The sequence below is a fragment of the Peromyscus leucopus genome, chromosome 18 (assembly GCF_004664715.2).
Source record: "Peromyscus leucopus breed LL Stock chromosome 18, UCI_PerLeu_2.1, whole genome shotgun sequence".
NCBI classification, from domain to species: Eukaryota; Metazoa; Chordata; class Mammalia; order Rodentia; family Cricetidae; genus Peromyscus; species Peromyscus leucopus.
The window spans coordinates 8,261,893-8,280,963 of NC_051078.1; the positions used below are offsets into that span (position 1 = coordinate 8,261,893).

At 45.1% G+C, this 19,071-nt stretch overlaps 1 pseudogene; it reads right to left on the reverse strand.

Moving 5' to 3' along the window:
• Positions 1 to 4,255: 4,255 nt before the first annotated feature.
• On the reverse strand, positions 4,256 to 5,909 carry LOC114693336 (annotated as a pseudogene).
• Between the last annotated feature and the right edge of the window lie 13,162 nt (positions 5,910 to 19,071).

Consider the following 19,071-nt stretch of genomic DNA (forward strand, 5'->3'; position numbering starts at 1 on the left):
GCATCCTGGGATGCGGGACCTGAGTCATGCCCCCAGCTCTGAGCTCCAGTGCAGGCCAGCTTCTGGGCACAGAGCCTCACTCAGGCCCTGCTCTGCCCCTTCTGTTCCAGCCTGACTCAGGCCCTGCCTTTTAACTCCCCACAGCCAGACGCCTTCTCTCAAACCAGGCTCCATCCCCACGCGGCCTCTCTCAGGTACCACCCTGTGCCCTCTAGACTCACTCAGGCCTGCTGCTCCCTGCGAAGCCTGACAACCTGAGTTCGATCGCGGGAGCCCTAAGTAGAAAGAGAGAATCAACTCCTTGGAGTCTTCATCCGATCTCCACTTGTAGGTTGTGGTGTGCGCACTTGCACACACACATACACACACACTTGCACGTGATTGTGCACACATTTGCGCACACACACACTAAACAAATGTAAATTTTAAAAATTGTTAAGAGAAGCTGGAGAGCTGATTTAGTGGTTTAAAGCCCTTGTTGCCCTTAGCAGAGGACCCGAGTTCAAGTCCCAGACCCCCAAGGTGGCTCACAACCACCATAACACCAGTTCCGGGAATCTGACATGTTTTTCTGACCTCTGCAGGTGCCAAGCATGCATGTGGTATACATGTATATACATGGGCAAAATATTCATTCTCATGAAATAAAACATATCTAAAGAAATACTTTTAAAATGTTTTTAACAACGCTCTCCTGTGCCAGAATGAAATAATGAGTCCATACTTTGTGTGATAAAATTAATATTGGATAAAATAAGTAAGACAAACAAATATTAATAATTCTTCTGAGTCTACAGAATAATAAAACTAGGAAATTTTAAAAGTATCTTTGCTTTTGGTTAAAGTTCATATATTCATATTGATTAATTTTTTAATTACTTAATCGTGACAGCTTTTAAAACAGTAAACATTCTTTTTTGGGCAATAACAAATTTCAACTGCAGAAAATAGTTGATACAGTAAAATTAATTCTTTTTTTTCTCTTTAAAACATCCAATCTCTTTAATAAATCCAAAATCTTTTTTAAAAGTTCAAAGTCTTTCAGCCGTGGGCTCCTGTAGAAATCAAAATTAGCCAGGCATGGTGGTGCACACCTTTAATCCCAGCACTCAGGAGGCAGAGGCAGGTGGATCTCTGTGAATTCAAGGCCAGCCTGAACTACAGAGTGAGTTCCAGGACAGTCAGGGCTGTTACACAGAGAAACTCTGTTTCAAAACAAAACAAATCAAAATTAATACCTTCTCCCTTCAAGAGGGAAGAACCAGGGCACAGTCACTATCAGATCAAAGCAAAACAAACACCACCATGTAATAACTCAAGGTCCAGTTATCTGGAATTCACTCACAGCCTTCTGGGCTTCTCCGGGAGGGTTGGGTCACTTCTCCAGCTCTGCCCTCTGCAGCACACACCGTTTGTCCTCTGGGTTCTAGCCGGCTCCTCTGCTGCTGTTGTTTGTGGTGATCATCCCATGGCAAACTGCTGGAGTCCCCTGCTACAACTGGGCTGCACTTTCACCAGTAGCCTCTCTGGGGCGCTCACAGTGCCAAGCCTCAGCTGCCCTCCATGACCCCTTCACACCTTCAAAACCAGTACCACCTGGATGACACTACCCGGTTCAGATGACAGCACAAGGTACAGCCTCGTCCACTTCTCGACCACAGCTTCTGGGTGCTGACTCTGAGGGAACACTTCCCAGAAGGCTTCCTCTCAGTGATGCTGGTTCTTCTTAATCACCGCTAATTTCTTAGCTCCAGCAAGTCAGCACCAATTGACCCAGTAACACAAAGACTGCACTTCAGAGGTGCTGGTCTCTTGTTAATCATGCTGACTCTTCAGCCCCAGCTGACCAGAATGACAGACTCTGAATTCAAAATAGCAAACAGCCCTGATAAAGTCTTTACACATTATAACATAGTAAAAATGGCAATCTTACCAAAAGCAATCTACAGATTCAATGCAATCCCCAACAAAATCCCAACACAATTCTTCACAGACTTGGAAAGAACAATAGTCAACTTCATATGGAAAAACAAAAAACCCAGGATAGCTAAAAGAATCATGTATACTAAAGTAGCGTCTGGAGGCATCACCATCCCTGACCTCAAGCTCTACTATAGAGCTATAGTAATAAAAACAGCTTGGAACTGGTATAAAAATTGACATATGGACCAATGGAATCAAATTGAAGACCGAGACATTAATCCACACACATATGAACACCTGATTTTTGATAACCCCAAAGTATACAATGAAAAAAAGAAAGTATCTTCAACAAATGGTGCGTGGCATAACTGAATGTCAACATGTAAAAGATTACAAATAGATCCATATCTGTCACCATGCACAAAACTCAAGTCACTCAACATAAATCCAGTTTACCCTGACTTGATTAGAAGAAGAGAAAGTAGGAAGTACTCTTGAACGCATTGGCACAGGAGGCAAATGGATGGAACTAGAAAATATCGCCCTGAGTGAGGTAACCCAAACCCAGAAGGATAAATATGGTGGGGAGTGTTAGTGTGTGTATGTTTGTTTGTGGGTGGGTGTGAGTGTGTATGACACTTGTGAGTGTGTGTGAGAGAGTGTGTGTCTCTGTGAGTATATGTGAATATCCAGTTGTGGGGGGGGTATGAGTGTGTGAGTGTGGGTATGAGTGTGGGTGAATGGGTGGGTATGAGTGTGTGTGGGACTATGTCAGTGTGTGTGGGTGTGTGTATATGTGGTTGTGTGTGAGTGTGGAGGGGTGAGTGTGTGTGTGAGTATGAATGTGAGTGTATGTGTATGTGAGTGAGTGAGAGTGTACGCATGAAGAGTGGGGGGGTTGTAACAGTGAGAGGGTGTGAGTCTGTGTCAGGAGGAGGGTTGTATGTGTAATGTGTGTGACAGTGTGTGTGTGAGTATGTGTGTTTATGTGTAAGAGTGTGTGTGATGGTGTGAGAGTATGTTTGTGAGTGTATGTAAGAGTGTGTGTGAGTATGTGTATAAGTGTGTGTAAGTGTGTGAGTGTGTGCACATGCATGGACTTGCCTGGCCATGCACTGGGAGTCCAGAGATCAGCGCTCCTGTTCACTTTAGACTGAGGCTGTGCATGCTGCAGCTCACGGTGCTGGCGTGCTCTGCTCTGCTGAGCGGCTCCATCTGCTCACACCCAGGACAGAGTGAAGAGCTCACTAGTGTTCTCTTTACATACCGGGGCTCAGAACAGAGAGCAACCACTGACACACAGATGTGTGAACAGACTCAGACACACTGATGGATTCCGCCCTGGGTAACTGCTTCCCAGTTCTCTCCGACACCCTCATCACACATGGAAAGACCGTCAGGCACAAAGTGTGTTCAGACAACACTCAGCTTTATTCAATCAAAACTCCATGAACACAAATGTAAGATTTACAATTCACAGAAAAATTGACTCCAAGTTTCAATATAAAATATACTTTTGTACATTTGCAATATCAACACTAGACACCATTAAGTCTACATTAATAGTAGAGGTAGAATGTGTATACTAATGACAAAAACATTTAATTTCAGCTTCTTATATACAAAATATACATTTAATGGCTGCAAATTGAATATTTTATGAATAAACAGTTTAGCACAGCACTCAGAAGGGTGAGTCTTATGTTCACGACAGCCTGCATGTAATCTGCACATTCGCCATGACAGTCACTTCATGTCCAAGAATAAAACAGATCTCCTTAGTCCAGGCAAAGTGTCTTGAAATGTCTGTGAAACTTTTGCCGATGCTCCTGGATGGCCCAAGTCCTGGGTCCCATGGTCACAGTTCAGAATCCTTTCACACTCCTGCAGTGCCCCACATGAGTGACAGACAACCAGCCTGATTCATAGCACAGACTGGCAGTCAGATTGGCATTGCTTTCAGAAATCAATAGTTCAAACAAGCATTTGAGAATTAAAAAGCTCAGGGAAAGAACTGCTGCCAATTAGGTAGAACTTGTGGATAAGAGCAGCAAAATTGATAAGCCATGAAAAAAAAAGGACGAATCCAACATTGACCTGAGTGGCAAATAAAATCTTTAAAGCAGCATGCTTGTGAGCATGTTTGATTTTGCTGGTCAAATAGTTTATAACTTGTGGGAGTACAAATATGTATAGGTTGCATCAGATGCAGCTCTCCCTTGCTCCAGAGAAAAGTGGGGCATCACCCATTCTTACTCACCCTGTCTGAAGGACGTGAAGACTTACAGTCCATGAAAGAATGCAGAGCAGCCTGAGCAGCCAGGGGGGGCCCCTACAGTAAGCGCTTGTGCAGGATTTCCCACACCATCTTCTTCCTGAACAGAGGCATGTGCTGCTGAGAGAAGGTGAGGCCTGGCCTCTGGAAATATAATCTGCGTATTTACAGGTAAACATTCCACAATCGCTCCCACCCTTTGGAGCTGTATTGCCTCCACTCCAAAGGGTGCAGATCAATATTCCTTCGGGCTTTGCTCTCGTCCTACAGGTACTGAAAAATCATCTTGAGGACATCTGGTCTTTTCTGTCCCATCGAATCCAGGTAGACAATATGCTTCTTTCTTAGGTCTACTACCACCAGGCTCCAGTGCACATCCAGGTGAAACGGAACCAGAATAAGTTCCTTGGCGAAGAAGTTTACTGCCTGGGGGGCGTACCACCTCCACATCCCAGAGTTTCTGATCAATCAGAAATAAATAAAATTTATAGCAGAATCTGCGGAAAAAGAAGAAAAAAAGGATACTCAGATGACTTTAATTCGATGTTTTGCCAGGTTTATAGAGACGCAATGAACAAAGACCTCCTCCCCAGCACCAATGCAGACATCTCGAACCTGCACTCAGCCGTGGTCCTGATCTCTCTTTCGGACTGTGGAAGCACGAGGAACCCGAAATGGCTCCCACCTTCCTTTTGACTAACCTGTAGCCTCCACACTTGAATTTGGTGTATTGAATGCATGAACTGATGGGTTTCCTTCATTTTGGTTTCTCTCCATGAGAAGATTCATGTAAAACTTGACTTTATCGTTGAGCCACTGGGTCTCCTTCAGTGTCTGGATGTCTACTCAAGTAATTCGAAGTTTGAAGGCACAACTCAAGATCTCATCTTCTGGCCCTGGGCCTAGGGCACTCCTGATTTCCTTTTCCATGTCTGCTGTGACATCAGGGCCATGGTCCAGTCCTCTGCCCTTCTCTTGATGTCAAGAGCCTTTTCCTTGGCCTCAGGTATTGGGATTTTGTTGTTGAGAATGCGGTTGCTGACACTGTCTGGGCCAATTTGGACCTGGGCTCCTCCCAGAAAGTTGGGCTGGGGGTGGTGTCCCTTGCTGTCATTGTTGAGGTTTGTTCCAACTATCTCCTCTGTATTAGAAATTTTCTCCTCTGAAGACCTCTTCTCACTCTTGGTGACTGACCTTCTCTCGTGACAGCACAGGCAGATTGCTCTGGCTCAGAGTGAATTGGTTCAGATCTGTGAATCTGTCCCTCCACACGGCCTTTGATCTTCTTCGAGGTGTCCACAGGGCTCGTGTGAGCACTGTGAGGGTCAGAGCTCACATGATCACCGGGTTGAGCAACAACCCGGTACTTTTCCAACAGCCTTCGGTACTTTTCTTTGTCATGTTCCTGAACACCTTCCTCTGTGTTGCAGCAGGAATGTTTGCGACCCTTCCCACCATCCACAGACTTCACCTCAGTCAGGGCCTCTTCCTGAGAGTCTTTGGCGCACTCTCCGGGCTTTAGCTGTGATCGATCCTCTTCCTGGGGTTTCCGTATCTGACCCTTGCCGGGCTCTTCACACTCAAGCTCAATTTCACCCTGTTCCTGTTTCACCCTCCTCCTAGGCTCGGCTGGCTCTTGAGTCTGCTCATCGGTTCCCCACTCTTCCTGGCGTTTCCTCTTTTGCCCTTTCCGGGGGTGTTCGGGGCTCATCGTTTCACGCTGCGGACGAGGTTGCCACCCACAGGGACCGACTGCATTGCCTTTGCTCAGGTGTCTGCTGTCTGCTGTGGTGCAGCCTTCTGATTTCCAAGTCCAAGTGCAGGTCCGCCGGAGTCTTGGTGGGTGCTCTCGGGTTGTTGTCTGAAGGATCACTTAGTCCACTCGGAGGCATTTTATCGAAACTGGGCATGTTGGTCCAAGATCAGCTACTGCAGGGTAAAAAACGCTCCTTTGGACTATGAAGACAGATGGCGGGGGACGGTATCAAAGGGTACTCCCCTCTTGGTGAATAATCAATTTAATCTTGTCTTTAAGGTGGCGATTCAACAGCCCCGGTGTAAAAAAACAAAAAGAAACCCAAAAACTTTGTAGTTCAGGCTCTGCCTTTTGTCTTGGGGGCTCCAAGACACAATGAGCCTCTGTAGACCCCAAAATTGTGGAAATCACAGTGAATGTGGGAGACAGTCGCTCAAAAACACCGGACCGCAGGAGCGCAACCAACGCACTGGAGGTAAGACTTCTGTCTCCTCCACCTGTCGCCTTGGCTCTGGCCTTCCAGGTTGCGCTGCTGCTTATACACAGTTTGACGCATTCTTGAGTTGAGGCCCCGCCCATTATCATCATCCGGATCAGGGGTCTGACAGCTTATTTCCATCCTTGGAGTTCCTATTGGTCTGTGCTCGGCTGAAGAACACCCAATCAGAACTCAGGAGGGCAGAAGTCTAGCTCTGTCCTCAGAACTGGCGAACTACTGGGAAAAACCGTAGATTCACTGCATTTCACAGTTCTGAAGGGTAGAGTCTAGGAGAGAGGCTTGGATCCTTGGAAGGATTTACGCACATCTCCTTTCCCCTCTGCTGAAGAGAGTAAGGTCAGGCTCAAGATGGGTGTAGGTGTGTGGTTTGTTTTGGCAAAAATGTAGCTCAGGCATTGCGTGTTTGTATAGGCAGAAACTAGACGCCAATGCAAAATCCACCTCACTCCCTCTTTCTAGCCCTTCAGGGGATAACCCTGCATCAAGGTGAATTCTGGCCAGCTCCGACCTGAGTGATCAAATATCAGTGAAAGCTAAAGGGATAAACTTTGGATTTGTTGGGCACTGAGATGTGAGGGATATTTACTGTCTTATCCTAACTATGGTGGTTTGAAAGAAAATGGCCCCCAAAGGGAATGGCACTATTAGGAGGTGTGGCCTTGTGGGAGGAAGTGTGTGACTGTGGGGGTGTGCTTTGGGGTCTTTTTTTTTTATGCTTCACTCAGTGTGACTATGAATGGACTTCCTGTTGCCTGACTATCAAGATGTAGAACTCTCAGCAACAGCACCACATGCTATGGGTCATGATGATAATGGACTGAACCTCTGAAACTGTGAGCCATCTCAATTCAATGTTTTCTTTAGTAGCATTCCGATGGTCATGGTATCTCTTCACAGCAATTTAAACCCTGTCCAAGACAAGTACCTTGCCCTTTCCATGACCCTTGACTCTTAGGGAAGAGTCTCCTCTTCTGTCTAATGTGGTTAATGGTGGAAAACAAAATAGAATTACTCTTCCATGACTTGGAGTCCAGTGTTTCTAGCATTAGTAAATTAAACTTATTTGAAAGGGACATTTACACAGGGACGTTGTGGCTCCTCTCAATATGCTTAATAATTACTATGGACGTTACAGCTCTGAGACCTGGTTCACATGAACTAACAAGAACCATATCCTGCCTCTCCTGCTGTTTTTTTGGGAGTGTTGATTTGAACATGAGCAAGTCATACTCCAGAGCATATTTTCAACAAATGTATCCAACTTCATCCCATCAGCAAACACTAAATCAATAACCATCAATACAGCCTGTTCTTTAATATTTTGTTTTTTTGAGACGATTTCTCTGTGTAACAGTCCTGGCTGTTCTGCAACTCAGAGAGATCCACCTGCCTCTGCCTCCCAAGTGCTTGAATTAAAGGCTTGTGCCACCATTGCCTGCCTCCATGTTTTGTATTTTATGATGGGGTTGGGACACAGAATCAGGTCCTTGTGCTTGCAAAGAAAGCACTTCACAGCCCAGCTCTTTCTCCAGCCTGAGACTCACTCTTCTTCCTTGCTGTTCTGGGCAAGAAAATAACAATAATACGAGGGGCTTGAGAGCTCTCTCAGTAGTTATGAGCCCTTCTTTTGTAAGCTTGAAGATCTGAGTTTGATTCCACAGCACCCGAGTAACAAGTCAGGCATGGCTGAACACACATGTCAGCCCCACATTGGGAAGAGAGACAGATGAACCCTGAGAGCTACCTGGGCAGTCAGCCTCACCAAAATGGCGTGCCTGACTTTAGACAGTCAGGTGGACAGCAATTGAGGAGAAAACCTGATGTTCTCTGTTGCTGGAGAGCTTCTCTCCAGGTTCCACCAAGCCCCGCAGTCCCACAATCCACATATAAAATAATCACTCAGACGCTTATATTGCTTATAAACTGTATGGCCGTGGCAGGCTTCTTGCTAATTGTTCTTATATCTTAAATTAACCCATTTCTATAAATCTATACCTTGCCACATGGCTGGTGGCTTACCGGCCTCTTTACATGCTGCTTGTCCTGGCAGTGGCTGCAGTGTCCCTCCCCCTTCTTCCTGTTTCCCCAATTCTCCTCTCTCCTTGTCCTGCCTATACTTCCTGTCTGGTCACTGGCCATCAGTGTTTTATTTATATAGAGCGATATGCACAGCAGTTCTCCTCTAGTATTTGTATGCAAATCTACACACACACACACACACACACACATGCACGTGCATCATCATAATCACTTATGTGCAGACAGTCACATACAGACCAACTCAACTCTTCTTCCAAATTGGGCTAAGCCCTATCCAAAGAGACTGAGCCATGAAGAGAGGGTAGGCACCAAGAGAGGCCAGTTGTGGCCGGAGAGCTTTCTTGGTGTCCCCCACGCACACCACACAGGGAGTTCCTCGCTTTGTTTGCCTTGTCTGCCACTTCTGGTAGTGTTGTCTTGGGGCAGACACATCCTATCCTCCTGAAGACTGTCTGCCTTGGCTCATTAGTACTCAACTACAGCAAGTTAGCAACACTAGAAGAAGCAGGATAAGGGTACTCCAGCTGAAAAAAACTGGGCTCTGATATCGTTCTGGTAGCCCATATGTACATTCCCCTGCCAGGACAGACTGGGAATTTTACTGCTGACGAAGATTTCATCAGGATCTTCCCTAGTCTGATTATTTAGGATCCTCTAAGTGCTGTATTAGTCAGGGTTCTCTGGAGCAACAGAACTTATAGAATGAATATGTGTATGTGTTGTTTATCAGAATGACTTACAGACTTCAGTCCAGCTAGTCCAACCATGACTACCCTATGAATGGAAGGTCTAAGAATCCACTAGCTTTTCAGTCCATAAATCTGGATGCCTTCAGTGGATGCTGGAGTCCTAAAGAAGCCAGCTCTAATACCAGGGAAGGGAGGCCTCAGCAACAGGATAGATGAACTTGCCAGAGAGGGGGGGGAGAGGTAAGCAGGAAACAAGCAAGGGCAAGATTTGAAGATGTCACCATTATTTAGGGTGGGTCTTCCTACCTCACATGATCCACTTTTATGGCAAGCCTTCCCATCTCATATGATTCAATCAAGAAAAATTTCCCTTCATCTGGAAGTGGTCAGCTCACCAATTCATTGCCCAGTGTCAAATGGTCAGCCCTGAAAACATACATACAAGTAATATTATAAGGACTGAGCAGTATATCCTGCTCAGTGTGTGTGTGTGTGTGTGTGTGTGTGTGTGTGTGTGTGTGTGTATCTGCATGTCATGAAAATCAATGGAAGAAGAGACCATGAATTTGAAGGAGAGTGGGAAGTGGGGGTAAATATGGGGTAAATATGAGGGTATGTTGGGAGGTGTGCCTAGCTGCTTGAGTTGATTCCAGATGTAGTCAAGTTGACAAACAAAATTAGCCATCATATATGATAGGTGCACACAATGAAAGTTTTTTTTCATGCAAAGAAAAATTATGGCTAAGTATGGAGACAGTATGCCAAGTGAAATAAGCCTGATAAATGTTATGTTATCTCACTTAAAGAGATGTAAAGTGAAAAATCCCAGGCTCATGCAAATGGAGACTACAATAATGGTTGCCCAGGTTTGGGGCAGGAGCAAGAGGAGGAGATGATGGTCAGGTCTGCACATTTGATGAAGGTCTACCAGGAAGGTGTCACACTGCAGGGTAACTGTGGTGAATAAAGCTGTATCGGAAGGGCCCTTCGGGTCATAAAACCCAGCTCATAGACAGCACCACCTGCCAAAATGAAAATAAAGACCTAATCAAAGTGCACAGTTTTGGGAAATTCTCTAAATGTGCTAACCCTGCTTTCAGCTTCTGGAGTTTGCTTCTGGCTAACTGTTCTTAATTGAAGTATGGCAACCTAGGATTTTTTTTTTGGGGGGGGTTGGGGATGTTTTTATTGATTATTTGGAAATTTCACATAATGCACCAGGGTCACACTCACTTTCCAGTCATCTTAGGTCTACCCCTCATCCTTGTGACTTCCCCAAAACAAAAGAAGAAAAAGAAAAGAAAGGAAAAAATACCCAGTCCAATTTGTGCTGCCCATTTCCTCACTGGAGCATGGTCTAACTCCCAATGGCCAGCCCCTTAAAGATAGCCAACCCTTGGACTGTGAAGAGCTACACCAGCCTCCTTCTCACAGATTTTAGGAGTGCTCTTCAATGGCTTCCTGTCTAGGCTGATTCTCTTTTTTGTGGGGGAGGAGTTGGGGGGAAGGTTGTCATAGAAACCATCTATGTCTCCCAACTGTGAGTCTGCACTCATTGGTACCACTGCAAAAGAAGCTTCCTGGCCTTTCACAATCAAGGGCAGCACAGATCATGGACTTCCCCATGGATCCTGGCTATTCACTGAGTAGAGTACTGAACATGAAAAACAAAATGAAGAATTATGAAGACACAAGGGAGGGACAAGACACACCCTGAAGATAGGCATGTGACACTTGTAACTCCAACTTTCACTTTTATCTGTCTTTTACTGTCTTGTACCATTCATGTGAAATATCTTCTGGCCCCATTACCTCTCTTATATATAAATTCATTCATTATAAAAGAAACCAATGGAGCTAGAGAAGTTGTTCAGTGGTTAAAAGCACTTGGTGCTCTTTCTAAAGACTCAAGTTCAATTCCCAGAACCTACAACTTCCAAGGGATCTGGTGGCCTCTTTTTTTAAAAAAAATTTAGTTAGTTTATGTATTTGAGTGCTCTATCTGCATGTATGACTTTATGCCAGAAGAGGGCATCAGATCTCACTGTAGATGGTTGAGAGCCACCATGTAGTTGCTAAGAATTGAACTCAGGACCTCTGGAAGAGCAGCCAGTGCTTTTAACCACTGAGCCATCTCTCCAGTCCAACCTGGTGCCCTCTTATGGCTTCTGTGGGCACCAGGCAGGCACGTGGTGCACAGACACACATGCAGGCAAAACACCCACACTCATAAACTAAAACATTTAAAGACAGTGTGGCAGCATGTGTCTTTAATTCCAGCACTTGGGAGGCAGAGGCAGGTGGATCTCTGTGAGTTTGAGGCCAGCCTGGTCTGCAAAGTGAGTTCCAGGACACCCAACATAGTTACCCACAGAAACTCTATCAAGAAAGAAAGAAAGAAAGAAAGAAAGAAAGAAAGAAAGAAAGAAAGGAAAGGAAGAAGGAAGAAGGAAGAAGAAGGAAGAGAGAAGGAAGGAAGGAAAAACAATTTTTTAAAATGTTAAAGTAGGCAACAGTCCATTCCTATTTCATTATGACTTGCAGTATTCAACAAACAAACAAGCAACAACAACCATAACAACAATAACAGCCAAAACCCATCAAGGCTCGCTCGTAGAAGCTTCAGCTAAGGACTATCTAAAGGTCCAATCTCTGAAAACCATAGAATAAAACTCCTGTTTCTTCCACGGTTTCTCTTTTGAGACAGATTCACTGTGTAGCTTCCATAGCTAGTCTTTGTTGTCGACTTGACTACATCTGGAATGAACTAAAACCACGGTTCTGGGTACACCTGTAAGGGATTTTTCTTGACTGGATCACTTGAGATGTGAAGACCCACCTTAAATCTGGGCCATCCCTCCTGGTGACAAACTATACAAAGGACATGGAAGAAGGATGCTTTTCCTCTTTGCCTGCTTGCCCTCAGTCTTATTGGCAGGTTCATACCTGCACTGGTATTAAGGTCTACTTCTTCAGGATTCCAGAATATACTGAAGACCAGCTGAGATATCCAGCCTTGTGAATCAAACAACTATTGGATTCTTGGACTTTCCACTGTGAGACAGCCATTGTTGGAATAGTCAGACCATGGCAGGTAAGCCACTCTAATAAACCCCTTACATATATATATATATATATTCATTCTATCAGTCCTGTTTCTTTAGAGAACCCTTCCTAACACAGTAGCCTAGGCTGGCCTCTAACCTGGGCCATCCCTTTTCCTTCTGGGATTACACATGTAATCCACTCACATCTCCACCCTCTTATTCACAATGGGGACTGAATTTTCCCCTTTAGGACCGCCGCAAGTCCATTTTCAAAGCCCAGTAAGCAAATATATCTTATAATTGTATTTACTCTTACCATGAAAATGGGATGTCACAGAATATGATAAAAAAAAAAAGGAGGAATTAATTAGACCATGCACCCAGTCTGTGTTACGCTGCCACTGAACACTTGTGAAAACCTGTGGAATACAAGACACGGTGTGCAATCCAATACAGACCAGGAGCTTCAGTCGATATGGATGCTGCCAGTGGTCAGGGCTCCAGGCCAAGTGTTTCTAGGATCTTGATCCCTTCTTCAAGGATGAAATAAAGGCACACAGAGATTGCAAAGTAGCAAAGATACTTGACTCAAAAGCCAAGTGTTAGTACTGATGAGAAAGAAACCTGCTGCCAAGAGTGATAGCAGGCTGTAGGCGTGAAGGTACACAAGCGCCCCGGTTATTATTTGGGGCTTCCTTTTCTGGGGTTCAGGAGGAGGAGGAGCTTGTGCTCTAGTTACCAACCTTAGACTTTCATCACTGAGCACATATCGATGCAGCCAGTGAAGACTCAGTTCACAGCCTGTGTCTCTAGGGAAAAGCTGAGAAAAGCCAGCAGCCTCCCTACCAAAGCAGACGGCAAAAGAGAGCCCAGGCTGTCCTCCACTTCCTAAAATACAGGCAAGAAGGGATCCGCATTTGCCAGGACATCTTTTTGTCACATTTCGCTCTATGCCTGTACTATTCCGCCTTTCATTCTGACGGCTGAATTGCAGGTGACATTTCTGGTCTGGCCTAGCTTTTTCTGTCTTCCATTGAGTGCTAATACCATCTTTTTAAAATAAGTGATGGGGTCTAATATTTTCATCACTAAGGGCTCATGGGATATTCCTATTCCAGCTACATTGTGCAGCAGACGCATGGGACGCTCTGGTAGAAGTCTAAAAGCGGGAAATGGTTGTCCGACTGAGAGGCTCGCCGGCGTAGGTGTTCAGAAGTTACGGATAGGAGAGGAGAGCAGGCAGAGCTGTTGTAATTGTGAATTGTGCGAAATGGAAGCGGGTGATTCTGAGCACATGCCTGGAGCTATGACAAAGCAGCTTCTGTTCGAATGAAACGAGGGTTAAAATCCTCATTATTTCAGCTTTAAATACTTCTCTTGAATATCAGATTCAAGGTTTTGGCAGGAGAGCAGAGCTGAATCATCCAGTTGAACATTTCAGAATAACGATTCACTTTTTTTTTTTTTCACGTCGCCGCTGAATACCGTCCCTTCCTTCACTTTCTGCCCTTTTCTTCCGTCTCGCCTCGGGTCTCCCACGCCATCAGTGCAGAGCTTCATGCAAACTCCCTGTTATGGTTTTGTCCTGTGCTCTTTCCTGCCCCAGAAAGCGAATCAGAATGGAGTTGATAAGACTTTTTATCAGCTTGTCTTTCCTTCTCTGCCACCTCCCCCTCCCCGTCACAAAACAAAAATGGGTGCTTACATCATTTCAACAAGCTACTGTTACTATGACCCTGGTGTCTTTTAAAATAGTGACTGACATTTCTGGACCTGGATCCTCGATAAGCACATTGGACTAATCCAGCCTGAGCATCAGTTTGCTCTAAATCTGGGCAGGGGTCAACACAGCTTTGGGACAAGAGGGAATTGTTGGATATTGCATTTTGTTTACAGCAGCCAAAGAGGTGCTGGGTTCATAGTTCATTCAGCTGGACTACATGGCCATCTCTATGTTCAGAAATAATCAAGCATTAGGAGTGCCATGTGGTTTAGTCTCATAACTACCCAGTAAATATTGATTAGAATTGAGTTGAAGAAGCTGGGCACAGTGATTAACACCTGTAATCCCACACTTAGGAGGCTCAGGCAGGAGGATTGCCACAAATCCAAGGCCACTCTGGGCCACATACGAAACACCTGACCAGCCAGGGCTACCTAGCAACACCCGGTCTCAAACACCACCACCAAAAACAATAAAAACAACAAAAAAACAACTCCCAAGCTCAAGGCAGTAAATAGATTTTGTTCTGCGGAATATTTGAAATGGCGTACAGAAAAGGCAGAAAAACTTATTAAACAAACACATTACATCAAATCGATTCTCAACTATCACCGGAAGTTCCAAGATGAAGATAAATAGGATCGGGAAGCAGGCCCTGACGTCTTCTATCTCAGCAGTGGCCTTAACCTCCTGTATGAACATAGTCTCAGTGGCACTGAAAACAGCCTGTGTTTCCCTAGCACATAGTATGTGCCAAGATTTGGTGCTAAGTGCTTTACACACATGACATTTAATCCCCATCATAAACCTATGAGGATTATTGTTTCAATCTTACAGATGAAAAGGCTACAATGAGAATTTTTCTGAGGAAACAATGTTTCTTAGAGACACATTAATTGGAAAAAAAAACAGTCTGGACAACATCTTCACCATCACTCCAGTAATAAGATTCTTTTATAAGGATATTCTTGTAATGTCCTTTAGTTTTGAGCAAAGATGCGCACGAATAGACTCACGTGGAGAATTTCTTTCCACTCAGTCTTTGGACCTTATGGTTTCTTTGCTCCTCAAAATGGCTTTTATGCCAGTGTCCCTGACATGGCCTCCTAGAGCTCACCAGAAATTCAGAATCTCAGGCTTCCCTCTGACGGCACCAGGAATGCATTAGGACAAGATCTCCAGGTGGCCGGTGTGCACATTAGCATGGAGAAGTGTCACTTTAAGTGTGGTGTGTCTGAATTTTAAACCGACTCTGAAGTGGTTCTGATGTTAGGGATCAATACTAACTAAGGCCACACATTATAAAATGTCCCAGGACTTGATCCCAAAGTGCAATCAGCCGAAAGCCTAAGTGAAACAGTTTGTTAAGTCAGGGGTTTCAGGGAGTCCAGACAGTACAGTATGTATGTTCAGAGCACTCTGTGTCCTGAGCTCAGGCATGATCCATGAATATCTGTGAGCATACTGCAGGGCTTCACCTACTTTATTTTTAACCCCTCTTGGGGGGGGGGACACGACAAGAATGTCCCCTTTCATTGAAGGGGAGTCCCAGAATAGTTCACACCAGATATGAAATTCACTGAAGCCAAATTTACAGCTAGGAAAATGTATGCAAACTTGGCAACGGCTCTACATTTCCACCCACTATTTTAAAAAGTTGTTCCCGAGTCTGGGAAGATGGACCAGCTTTGGCCAAGGGCCCACTCTGAAGGCATGCGGACCTGACTCTGGAGATTCTCAGTGTGATGGCCTGTGTCTGTCATCCCACCGCCAGGAAGGCAGAGTCAGGGGAATCCCTGGGCCCACTGGCCAATCAGTCTAGCAAAATGGGTGCACTCCAGGTTCAGAGCCAGGCCGTGTCTCAGAAAATGAGGTGCAAAGTGATTGAGGATGTCAATCAGATGATGTCAACATAGTTCCTCCACAGGGGTAGGTGCATATATACACACACATGTGTATGAAAATACATGTGTGCACGTACACACACACACACACACACACACACACACACACACACACATACACACGCCGTTCAGTTATTTACCACTGAACCAAAGCTAACACTTCAGTAAGTGATGCTTTGTGGCTGCCAGGCCCCTGGTGAACATTTGCTCCAGGGGCAAATGGTCAGATGGTAAATGAAATTCTATTTATGGAAACTTGGACCATCCAGAAAGGGCAGGAATCTCACCATGGGCAAATTGTTAATAACTTTCCCCTGAAGAGAAGCAGCAGAGGACTAAGGAAATAGCCACCACCAGGTGGAGCAAGGTCACAGAGAACTGATGTGAGAATCAAACCTCAGGTGACCTATCCAACCCGGGTCACCTGGCTTTCCAGGCTTTAAATCCCGGCTATTCACCACATTCAGGGTTGGGAATAAGTTTGGTTCTCAAACATGAGAAAGATAACTACAATGACGAGATGAGAAACAGATCCATTGAAATAAAACCAGGGTAAGAACAGCTCTTCTTGGTGGAAGTGAACCCACTTCCTTCCAGAAGCAAGGAATTACAGGCCCACGGGAAACAGTAGACTGTGGGAAAGAAGACACACTCCGGATGGAGGAAGATGTGCACTGGACTTACGTTCTTGCGAACCTCAGTTACTGAACCTTTTGTCTCCAGATTCTCATTTGTCATGCGAGGGCAGTAGTGCCCACCTGGCGGGGTTCTTGTGAGAATGTATGCAAAATGCTCGCATTAGAGAGTAATGTTCCAACATAGTATCAAGCCGTGAACACTCAACAATACTATATTGATGGTTGACTGGACGCTGTGATGGTTTATGTTGTCAACTTCTAGGTTCTAGAAGCATCCAGAAGACAAGCCTCTGGGCGAGTCTGTGATGGATTATCTCGATTAGGTTAACTGGAATGGGAATACCCACCTTAAACCTGTGTGGCTCTATTCCATAGGCTGCGGCCCAGGGCTGATCAAAAAGGTAAACAAAAGGCTGAACCTGAGCATTCGACCTTCTCTGCCACTCTACAGTGGACAAAATCCCTCAAGCTCCCGCTGCCATACCTTCCCCCAGGAAGGACCGGCCCTCCAACTGGAAATCAGAACGAGTCCTTTATCTCTCTTGTGGTATTTGTCAAGATATCTTATCCCAACAGGGAGATAAGTTTGTAATACAGGTACCATGATGTAATCAAAGAAGGGTACGGTATTTTCTCTGATTTTTAAAATGTTTTCTATTAAAGTTGATTAAAACTGGGTGTGATGGTGGAGGCAGGAGGATCATCTTGAGTTTGAGGGCAGCTGGGCCACATAGCAAGACTCTCAAAAGCAAGAACAACAGCACACAGATAATTAGAACGGATTATAATGATGATGGTTTGCACCTGGTGTGTACAAAAGCTTTTCAGCTGGCTGTTGGTGTTGTAGGCATGCGCTTACTATGGTACCAAGGGTGGTTTCAATCTCCTGAGAGGAGTCGATTATCCTTTCTTAATCTCTAGATATCTTGAACTACAGGCCTGTGGTGGTTTGAATGAGGATGGTCCCCACAGGTTCTAGTGTTTGAGTGCTTGGTCCTCTCTCTGTCTCTTGGTAGTTCTCAGCTGCTGCTCCAGCCCCGTGCCTGCCTGCCACCATGCTCCTCATCAGGGTGGTCATGAACTTGCTCTCTGAAACTGTAGGCAAGCCCCCAGTGAAAGGCTTTCTTTCCTAAGTGGCCTTGGTCACGGTGTCTCTTCACAGCAACAGAACAGTGACTAAGATGAAATTTAACCAGGGGCCCTTCTGTTGAAGAATTTTAAAGAATTATCTCAGTAAAAGCTTATTTCATTTCAAGGATCTAGGAACTAGCACATTTTAAAAATGAAGAAACTGAGGTCTAGGGAGGTACAATGATTTTATATATATATACATTTATATAGTGAGCCCACTGTGTCTGGGGCTCAGTTCTAGGCTCTGGCAACAATTCCTTTCTAATGGCTCCGTCTCTTCTACCACATTGCTTTTCTCAGTACAAATATGGAATAAACTCCAACAGCACCATGGGTGATAGGAATTCCAGTCAGATTTGAAGGAACCCCATGGAAATGTGACTTTGATTGCCAGGCACATGGACCACCTGCCTCGGGGTCTCCCTCTCCCATCCTTCTGCTCTGCCAGTAGTTATGACAATGTACCAACCTAACCGTGACACTTCTCTACTTAAAAGGCTCCCTGCTGTCCAAGGACTGTGTCTGGAAGCTCAGTGTGGCACAGGAGGTCCCTCTCGGTTGGCTCTGAGCTTCCTCTCCAGCTTCTGCAGGGGACGTTCCGGAGCTTCGCTGTGTACTGGTTCCTAAGTCAGATCCACATGCAGTCAGGGCAGCCCAGACCCGAGTTCTAGACACAGAGGGCTCCGTGGGGAGTCCTAGTCCACTGCTTCCTTGGTATCTAATCTTCCTTAGTCTAATCTCCTGGGTAGGAAAACAGAAAAACATGCTTGGGAGCTGGAGCTCAGCTGGAGCGTGCTTAGCTGGAAGGCACTAAACCCTAGGTCTAGTCACCAGCACTGAACAGTTGTGGGGGCATCTGCCTGTAATCTCAGCATTCAGGGTAGAAACTGGCATCAGGAGTTCAAGGTCATCCTCATCTACATGGCAAAATTGAGGCCACCCTGGGCTACTTGAGATCTTATCTCAAATAAACAAACAGAAGTTCAAGGCCAGCCTGGTCTACTGAAGACCCATTGTGTCCAAAACAAAAAAGAGCCTTCCTCTTACATTCTGTTCTGTTACAGAATGGAATATCACTAAAAATTTAATCGATGCAAAGAACGATTTTAAAATGCCACTGCATATATATGGCATCTGCATATGTTTAAAAATTTTAAGTATTTTTCACCTTCTATCCCACCTAGTATTTGAGTGCATCTCTGGAGATCTTATTTGCAGTTAGCCAGAGTAAAATATGTCTTTTTTCTGGAATGCATCTTCTCCTTCTCACCAAGATTACCTATTACTTACTAGTCAAACTTTAAACTCAGGAGCTGGGGGTGTAGCTCAGGGATAGCCTTGCATGTATGAGGCCATTGGTTAATTCGCCATTACTGCAAACTAGCAATTGAAGTCCTGTTCCTCTGTGATTTCTTACTCCCCAGCTGCCTCATGCACATAGTTCAT